We start from the raw sequence: 9074 nt of genomic DNA, 5'->3' as shown, positions 1-9074 counted from the left end.
ACACACACACACACACACACACACACACACACACACACTTGGTTAAAAAATGTTTTATAACCCTAAACCATTATAATAGCACGTGGAGTCCGGTGCAATAACACATCAATTTCACCATGAGCACACCATTAAGAGTAGGAGTTTGCAGGACACTCAAGAGACACATAAAATGCAATCCTACTAGGGAAAATTTCTGATAAAATAGACGGAAAATATTCCCACTGCCAAAAAAGTGCTTATTTCACATTAATCCCAAGTTTAAGTCTGGTCATGATTACACACACACACACAAATATGAATGTAACAAACAGGTTCTGGACTTTACTTAATGAATAAAACAGACTTAGTAGGGCTTGAGTTAATAATCCTGCAGAAGACCAGGTTCCCAACACCCAGTAAATCATGCATGCCCTTGATTCCTGGGTCATCACTGCACACCTCAGAGATGCCATGGCCCCAGAGCATCCCCCAGCTGAGGAACAACTGATGAAATGAATTCTCGGTCACTGGAAACTGACCTCCGGGCTGGCTGGTTCTGGCCCTGTCCAGCTTTAATGATTGTCTCTTTGGGAACGACACCATTCAGCCATCTTCACTTTGAAAAACAAGTATATTATCATTATTATACTCAATAATATTAGAAAAAACCTGAGACTTATTAACCACCTATTAAAAGTCTATCCATTAACAATAGCTAATTTGAGAATCTTCAGCTCTCCGTGTGTTACAGCGCATGATGGCTAACGTTGATTGTCAACTTGATAGACCTGGACTCACCTAAAAGACAAACTTTTAAATGTGTATGTAAGGAAGTTTCTAGAGTAGTTTCACTTAAGGGTAAAATCCACTTTAACTGTGGAGAGCAATATTGCCGGCAGGTCCAGGCAAGAGGATAGAGGTCCTGGTCCCGCCAGGGTCTCTCAGGGACTGAGCAAGATGGGATGGTGAGTGTTGATGGCTCACAAGAAACACACAGAACCAAGAGTCTTGTCAAAGCAGGAACTCGACTTTATTGCATCAACCTCTCGCTTATATAAGTTCGGAACACAGGGAGGGGGATTTTTGGTGGGATAAGATGACATAGGAGGTGGAGAAGGGTAACAGAGGGTATGGAGTGACTGACAGGGCCATTGGCAAAGCTCTACATCAGCATTGGTGGGGCAGAAGCAGGTCCAAACAGATTTGGCTGAGTCACCCCGATACGGAAGTGACTGAGACAGGTCTCAAAACACAAGCCAGGCTCAGGTTTGTCCTCAAGGCCCAAACCAGGGCCAAAATGGGGCCCAACACAATATGCTACAGCCTGAGATCTTGGCCTTGATAAAAAAAAGACAAGGCCAGTGGAGAACCAGGAGCCATTTGTCTCTCTTTGCCTGATGAAATATGCAGTGTGGCTAGCTGCCTCGTGCTCTCGCCCCTGCCTTATCATGGCAGCCTTTGAACTAACCCTTTGAACTGTGAGCCAAAACGAGCCAAAACGAGTAAGTTGCTGTTGCTAGGTGTTTTTGTCACACCAGAGAGAAAAATAAGAAATACCAACTGTCTTTCAGAACCACCCTTATGGGGATCCCCTAACAGTTGGGAGTCACAAAAGGGAGACAGTAAAGTTGATGGAAATTATAGGAAAGTAATCACATGTTCTTCATTTCAAAGACCCTCATGTGTAAACTGTAGTCAACACCTACAAGGCTTAAGAACAGGGAAGCATTATCTCCTTTCACACCACTGTGACAAAAACACTGCACAGAAGCCACTTAAAGGGTGAGACTTGCATGGGGTCATGATGTTGGCCCATCATGATGGTGAAGGCATGAAGGAGCAGCTTAGCTCTTGGTGGTGATACTGCAGAGGCTGTGCACATCGTGGCCAGAGAGAAAAGGTGACAGGAAGCAACCAAGGACAACACGCTCATAGAATGTAGGCCCAACCTCCTGATATTCCTAGTACCTATTAAAAAAAAAAAAAGGCACCTACTAGGGACCAAGTGTTCAAACATGATCTGTGGAAACATTTCATACTTCAACCATTAACAGAAAGCAAGGAGGGGTACACAGATTTCCATAGGTTCGTGTTCACCTAACATCAAGGCCCAGAACAGCCCTTTCCAGAAAGTTCAAAAGAAAATCGATTTCCTTTCTGGGTCTCATGCCTCCCTAGACTCTGGTGATTGTCTGGGCTCTGATGGTAGCATCTCATTTTCATTACCAAGTTTGCACCTCCTCGGTAAATACTGGAGCATATCTCCAGGGGAATGCAAGGTTCTGGTATTCAGCTGGTTTTTGTTTTCCTCTTGCCTTTCTGGAACATAAATTAAGAAATGCCGTTAAATGCCCACTTCTGCAGTGTAATCACGGGGCAGATACTGTGGCTGATAATGTTTACACACTGCAAACTGCTTTACTTCTTATACAGAGTCAGAGAGATGTGTTTAAATGTTTTTTCATGGCTCGTACTTGTAGATCTCTAAAATAGATTTGAATAATTATCCAGTATTACCATCACGACGCTTTCTTGAGTTATAATTAAAATGCATCGTTTTATTATACTTTCAATTTTTGCTCTAGAAAATGTTAAATTGTAACTACACATTCAAGTTTAAATTAATGTACTCCTTCAAAAAGTAATTCAAGCCATCTTTTACCTATAAATATTATAATTTGGTGGTAGTGTGTGTGGAACAGGATTCATATAAATATTTAAATGAGTGCATGGAAAACGTTAAACACTTCTCCTAAGTTTAAGATTTGGTACATACTCTTTCAGAAATGATGACAAACATATCAATTTATATTTATCCAAGCTGACAATACAGAATTTGAGCTTCCATATTCATTTGCTAACTCCTTCCTCTGCTGAGAAGTCTGCTTTCATGAAATTGCATGGCTGACAATCATTTGGCTCCTTGGGCTGATCCCCAAGACCAGCAGCATTATGGGAAGGCACTGGGAAGGAGCTGTGGAGGTCAGGAAGACGCTCCTGATCACCAGTTTCAATGAGCACAGGAGTGATGGGCTTTGTGGGCCATTTCATTCTGGAGTGTCAAGTAAACTAAGGTAAGAACTAGGGATTTTCTTGTAGACAAAGAATATTAGCAGACTTAAGCCTCTTTGGGTTGGAAGGACAGATATGCCACATGTACAAGCAATAATGTGAATCTATCCAGAAGGACTTGAAGCTGGGAGGTGAGCATAAACAAGGGCTGGCATTCAGTCAGAGACTCGAGTGCCAATCAAACGATGGTGCCTTTTATCCCGCTTACTTGGGTTGCTCTGCCTGGACAGGAAATGTGAAAGCTGACAACCTGCAAGGTCACCAGGTTCTCAAAGCACTTCCTGAAGACCTGGGGCCGACTCCCACTCCCCAGTGAAAATGGCTGTGCTGATGCAAAAGTCCCAAGAAAAGCCAACCCTCACTCTGAACTTGTCCCGTGTGTGGAAGGTGCCAGGGAAGCAGGTGTGTCCTTGCAGTATAACTTGGAGGAATTTTGAATAGTGGCCTGGCTCACCATCTGAGTAAAGGTGAGGGTAGTGCCAAGCACAAATGCTGACCCACCTTTCACTGGGGAAACCCCTGCACAGATCACTGTAACTGGCTGGGTCCTGTAGGGGGTGGTTCTGATGCTTTGATTGGGCATCTTCATGAGAACAACACTGAAGGTCCTGTTCCCCAACTGGTTCTTGATTGGTCAATAAAGATGCAAGAGGCCAATGGCTGGGCAGAAGAGGAGAGACTTCCAGGTTCCCACAGGCAGGCTAGGAGAAACAGAAGAAGGAAAGGGACTTTGCCATGCTTCGGAGGGAGAGAGTGTCACCAGCTATGTGAGATCTCAGGAGGAGAGGTCATTGGCCACTTCTCCAGGTGGAATATGAGAAACACAGCTAATCTGAGGGCAGATGTAGGGTGTTGAACAAGAGAAAGTAACACAGCGACTAAGCTAAGGGCAGATTTAGAGTGTTGAGCAGGAGTAAAGGAAAAAGCACACTAGCCATGGGAGGTTTTAGCCCAGCCACTGAGCCATAGGCAGGTTAAAAATGACTCTCTCTCTCTCTCTCTCTCTCTCTCTCTCTCTCTCTCTCTNTGTGTGTGTGTGTGTGTGTGTGTGTGTGTGTGTGTTTCATCTCTGGATCCAAGAGAACCAGGGCAGTCTGGTAGCACAGTCCACCCAGAGCTTAAAGCAGGGTAGTAGAAACTACACGCTACAGGGTTCATGTGCATCTATCAGTTCCATGTTAGAGCAGTGGCACACCCAAGACAACTGACTTAGAAACTACGAGAGGCTTCTTTAGCTTATAACTTTGGAAGCTCAATATCCAAGATCTGGCAGGGGGGTGGTGGTTGGCTTTTATGAGGCTACCATTTCAGCAATGGCAGGAATGCATGTCCCCTTGATCTGTCACACCGTTAGAGGATGAAAAAAGAGACATAAGGCAGTTAAGTTTCCACAGCTTTCTTTGAGGAAAACCTCCACTGACCTAAAGACGTTCTGCAAGACCCCACCTCTTAAGGGACCACAACACCTCCCAGGGAAACAAATCTCTTCTTGTGGACCTTTGCAGGCCAGACGCCGACCATTCAATCCCTGAGCCATGACTGCATAATTGTTCAGTCAAGTAGCTTGGGTGAGGGCAGCTGAGGAGCCACTGACCTTCAGCACAGCCCTTACAACTGTTGCCAGATGGAATGCAGGAGAGCTTTGATCTAGATATAAACAAGCCTGCAAGTTCTCAGGGCCATGTTAGCCTCTCCCTCTGTTTAAGCCTTGGCACTGCTGTGGAAGAATTCTTAGAAGGCAGAAAAATGTAGTGTTAAAGTCACAGCCTCTTGAGTCAGAGGAGGTAAGTGCCGATTCTACCCCTCCCCGCAGAGCCCTGACTAGCCTGCGACATTCTGGGGGTCACTTTGCCTCCATGACTTGCCTTGGTTGTCTACAAAGGCATTTTCAAAAGAGCCTTTTTGGTAAGGTGATGTGACAGTCAGCTTGTGTTGCTGTGAAACACACACACACACACACACAGAGAGAGAGAGAGAGAGAGAGAGAGAGAGAGAGAGAGAGAGAAGATCAACTTAAAAGAGGGAACAGTTTACCTTTTACCTTGGCTCCCAGTTTCTCTGCTTTTGGTCAGTTGGTCACTTGGCCTTGTTGCTGTAGGTCCTGGTGAGACAGGACATCATATTAGGGAGCATGTGGACTGAAAAACGGCTCACCTTGTGTCAGAAAAGGATGTATGAGGAGACAGTGAAGAAGGGAAGAGAATTGGTGGAAAGAGACCCCTCCCGTTAACTAGATACCAACTACTCAGTCTCGGCGAACCCCTCAACATCCCATCAAGTTATAAATCCATCCATGTCAGAGCCTCCACTTTACAGAGCCCATGAACACTGCTGCCTTGGGAACCAGCAAGCAGGCAGAACTCCCTGCCTTCACTGGCCTTCATTCTAAGTTTCTCTCACCTCATTTCCTGTGCCAGTAAACAAGGTAATGCATCTAAACAGCTTGCACTAGGCCACCATTTTTGGAGCACTAACAGCTGCTGTGGTTATTATTATCATAGTTGGTATTATTTAGTACTAGCTTGGAAGCCCGCCGAAAGCTCCTCACTCTGTGTCGCTTTCTTTGCCTGTGACTTTGGATTTTGCACTATATTCCTTCAGCAGTACAATAAAGTAAGATGAAATGGAGTTCTAACACAAACAATGAGATACACAAATAACCCAGTATTGACCAGACATCCAACCTATTTATCTGTATACTGCACTGTCCAATCTCAACCTCCCAGATAAAGACAGATACATGGAAACTTCTAGATATGAGTGTGTTCCAAATACCAGCAGTGGCATTAGCCAGAAAATTAATGTGTGTGCTAGGGTGGGGTTGTACTTGACATATAGTTATAATTAACAATGTTTATAGCCTTAATTTTAGTAATGAAATAGAACACTATAGTCTGAAGGCAGGAATCTAGAAAGTTATAAAGTGTGTGGGGTAAGGTGTTTCTATTTAAGGCATCTGAGTTTTTACAGCATGTAATACTGAATACTATTAAATGTTAATGTATTTCATTTTGCTTTGCTTCTGTTCTTGTTCAAGTTTCTTAGAAATTTATTATTTATGTATAAAGTTGTTTTATATCCAAGTACATCTGTACACCAGAGGAGGGCATTGGATCCCATGGGACTACAGTTAATTGGCAATTGTGCACTGCCATGTGGGTGGTGAGAATTTAACTCAGAACCTCTGGAAGAACAGCCATCTCTGAGCCATCTCTCCAGCTTTGGTTTGTAACATGTGCTATGATGCTGGGGACAGTTGATTTTGTATCTGTCTGTGTGTCTGTGTGTCTGTGTGTCTGTCTTTAGAAAACTTAAATGAACTTTCAAATGTTCTGCGGTGCACACTGAGGCTTTGGGTTCAGAAGCAACTTGATGTTGAAGAGGAACTCTCCATTTTAATCCATTCATAGTCTTGATGAACCTTTATCAAAATATGGAAAATTAAGCTCAGCCATTCCAACAATGGAAATAAGCATCACCAACAAATGTAAAACAGCTAAGCTCCCGAAACACAATTGCATAAAAATTCAGTTACATGGCAGGGCAGGGCTAGGGACTCATTGCATTCAGACCAGGGAACTAGAGGCAGTGGTAAGGCTCCACTGGTAAGAAAGTATTCCTCTTTCCTCATGATACTAATGAAGAAGGAAGCAACACTTGAGGCTTAAAGTTGTGATCACATAGAAGATTCTAGATTCCTGAAAACTCTCACCAATAATTGGCTGAATACAAAGGAATGTGTCTCGTGTTGAGAACAATGTAAAGAAGGAAGATGATAAAGCTGTAGCTATCACCCCATAGGGTCTCACCTTCATCATCCATGCAAAACCTGGAGTCTGTCACTGAAGGGAACTCATATTTCCAGTCGTGGAGACACAAGCCATTGGATAGTCTTCTTCAGATATGTTTAAAGTACTGTTTACAATTACGGAATTAAAAAAATACCTCTTAAAACTGTTTTGGGGGTATTCTCATTTTAAAACATCTATAATGATTATAAAACCACAAAATGACCATCAACCTAAAGTGAAGTACTTTACACACATGCCACTCCCTACCCAGAATGGGCATTGCAGCACATGGGCTCGTCATGCAGATTCCAGACTGTGTGGTCTCAGGAAGGATTTCAAGCATAGCTCCTCAGGAATACAAAATACTGGGGTAACTCAAGGAAAGCAGAAACCAAGCCCATCCAGGAAGACTGGCTTTACTACATTAGGTAACTTCTGCCTAGAAAGAGTTTTCTCAAGTGAAAATAAACAACTAATAAAACCCTAAAGCAATCAGCTAACCAATTACTAGTCAGCCAAATAGTGAACCAATCAGCTAGCCTAACCAATAATCCAACCAACCAGTCAACCAGTCAGCCAACAAGTCAGCCAGCCAGCCAACCAGCTAGCCAGCCAGTCAACCAGTCAACCAGACAACCAACCAATCAGCCAACCACACAATCAACCAGCCAGCAAACCAGCCAGCCAGCCAACCAGCTAGCCAGCCAGTCAACCAGACTACCAACCAATCAGTCAACCACACAATCAATCATCCATCCATCCATCCATCCATCCATCCATCCATCCAGCCAGCCAGCCAGCCAGCCAGCCAGCCAGCCAGCTAGCCGTCCATCCAGCCATCCAGCCATCCAGCCATCCAGCCATCCATCTGTCCATCCAGCCATCCAGCCATCCAGCCAGCCATCCGTCCATCCAGTCACCCGTCCATCCATTCATCCATCCATCCATCCATCCATCCATCCATCCATCCATCCATCCATCCATCCATCCGTCCATCCATCCATCCGTCCATCCGTCCATCCGTCCAGCCAGCCAGCCAGCCATCTCCCAGAGAACCCCAGTCTCAGAGGCTTATTTTTTCATCTTATTTCCTTTTGTTTCAGAACTTTTGGAGGTGACTGCACTCGGTAAGAGACTGGTAAATACTGTAGTAAATTAGATTAACAGCAGAAAGCTTCTGAAAAGAGGAGAGATACATTCAAGCTACCCTTCTCACGGAGGTCCAAACGGATCTACCAAGTCTGGGCTGATGCTGATGACCAGGGCAGAGATAACCCTGGAAAACCCTAAGCAGATTCCACAGGCCAAAGAAAAGGAAAATGGATGAGCGGGGGAGGTGACCTGCCCTATTAGGGAACCTATTCTAAGTCCAATGAGGATCCGTTCTGAGATCTGCTGTCACCTTACACTGAGGCAGCATCTATCTGTCTTTTCATCTGTCATGTGGCCCATGGCCTTTCAAGTTCCATGATCCTTTCAAGTTCCATCCAGGTAACTGAGCCTGCCAGACCACTAGGCTGAGCCCTGCCCCGTTGGGCTGCTCTACTGGGGAGATGGTGGGTTGTGTGGTTGGGTTAGTGTTGGATATGGAGAGCAGCAGGTCCTGTGGTTGGTATGTAATGATGGTCTTGCTTCCCAGCTAGGGATGTTCTGTAGAGCTGAGAAGGTTGAGAGTGCCATGGTGCCTCAAGACAATGAATGTCAGGTGGATTCATTGCCGGAGCCTAATTTCTGTGCTGAGAGACATTTTCTCCCTACAGGTCCTTGCAGGCAGAGACATTAACCAGAACGTTCAGAGCAGAAGCAGTATAATTCACCACATGAAAGAAAACCTTCACTAAGTTAAAATCTTTGCTGTGCTGGGGCATTGAAAATATTTGGTAAATAATCTTCATTCCACAGTTTAGTAACATCATTCTTTAAAACCACTAAGGCTGTGAACATTTTTCCCTTATCTAGACGCTCATCCCCCACATGAAGGCCCATTTGCACGCTGTGAAGACATCCGTCTTGTTTATAATCCTCTTTGTCTGTCTTTATCAAATCCTTCAGCTGCGTGGATCACTGGCCATTCCCAGACATCCCATTTAGTGAGGGTTCTCCAAAAGCTGCTCTATGGAGAACCTATATTCCTGGAAGAGGTCAATGTCCTCACTTCAGCGTGCTTTAAGAATTAACCAGTAATCACATAAATGTGACTGTATACAGGCTCTGTCCCAAATGATCTGGACA

General features: G+C 44.5%; 1 long non-coding RNA gene across 1 annotated transcript in view; it reads left to right on the top strand.

Moving 5' to 3' along the window:
- LOC110332860 overlaps positions 1-8740 on the top strand; it is a 9082-nt gene extending 342 nt beyond the window's left edge. The window contains exons 2-3 of the long non-coding RNA XR_002381046.1: positions 2801-3053; positions 8603-8740. This is a non-coding gene — a long non-coding RNA (uncharacterized LOC110332860). The remainder of the gene's footprint in view (positions 1-2800; positions 3054-8602) is intronic.
- The last annotated feature ends 334 nt before the right edge of the window (positions 8741-9074 follow it).

This window comes from Mus pahari, chromosome 15 (genome assembly GCF_900095145.1).
Source record: "Mus pahari chromosome 15, PAHARI_EIJ_v1.1, whole genome shotgun sequence".
In the NCBI taxonomy this organism is placed as follows: domain Eukaryota; kingdom Metazoa; phylum Chordata; class Mammalia; order Rodentia; family Muridae; genus Mus; species Mus pahari.
The sequence above is the reverse complement of the archived record's forward strand: the minus strand, read 5'-3'. Positions and strand labels throughout refer to the sequence as shown.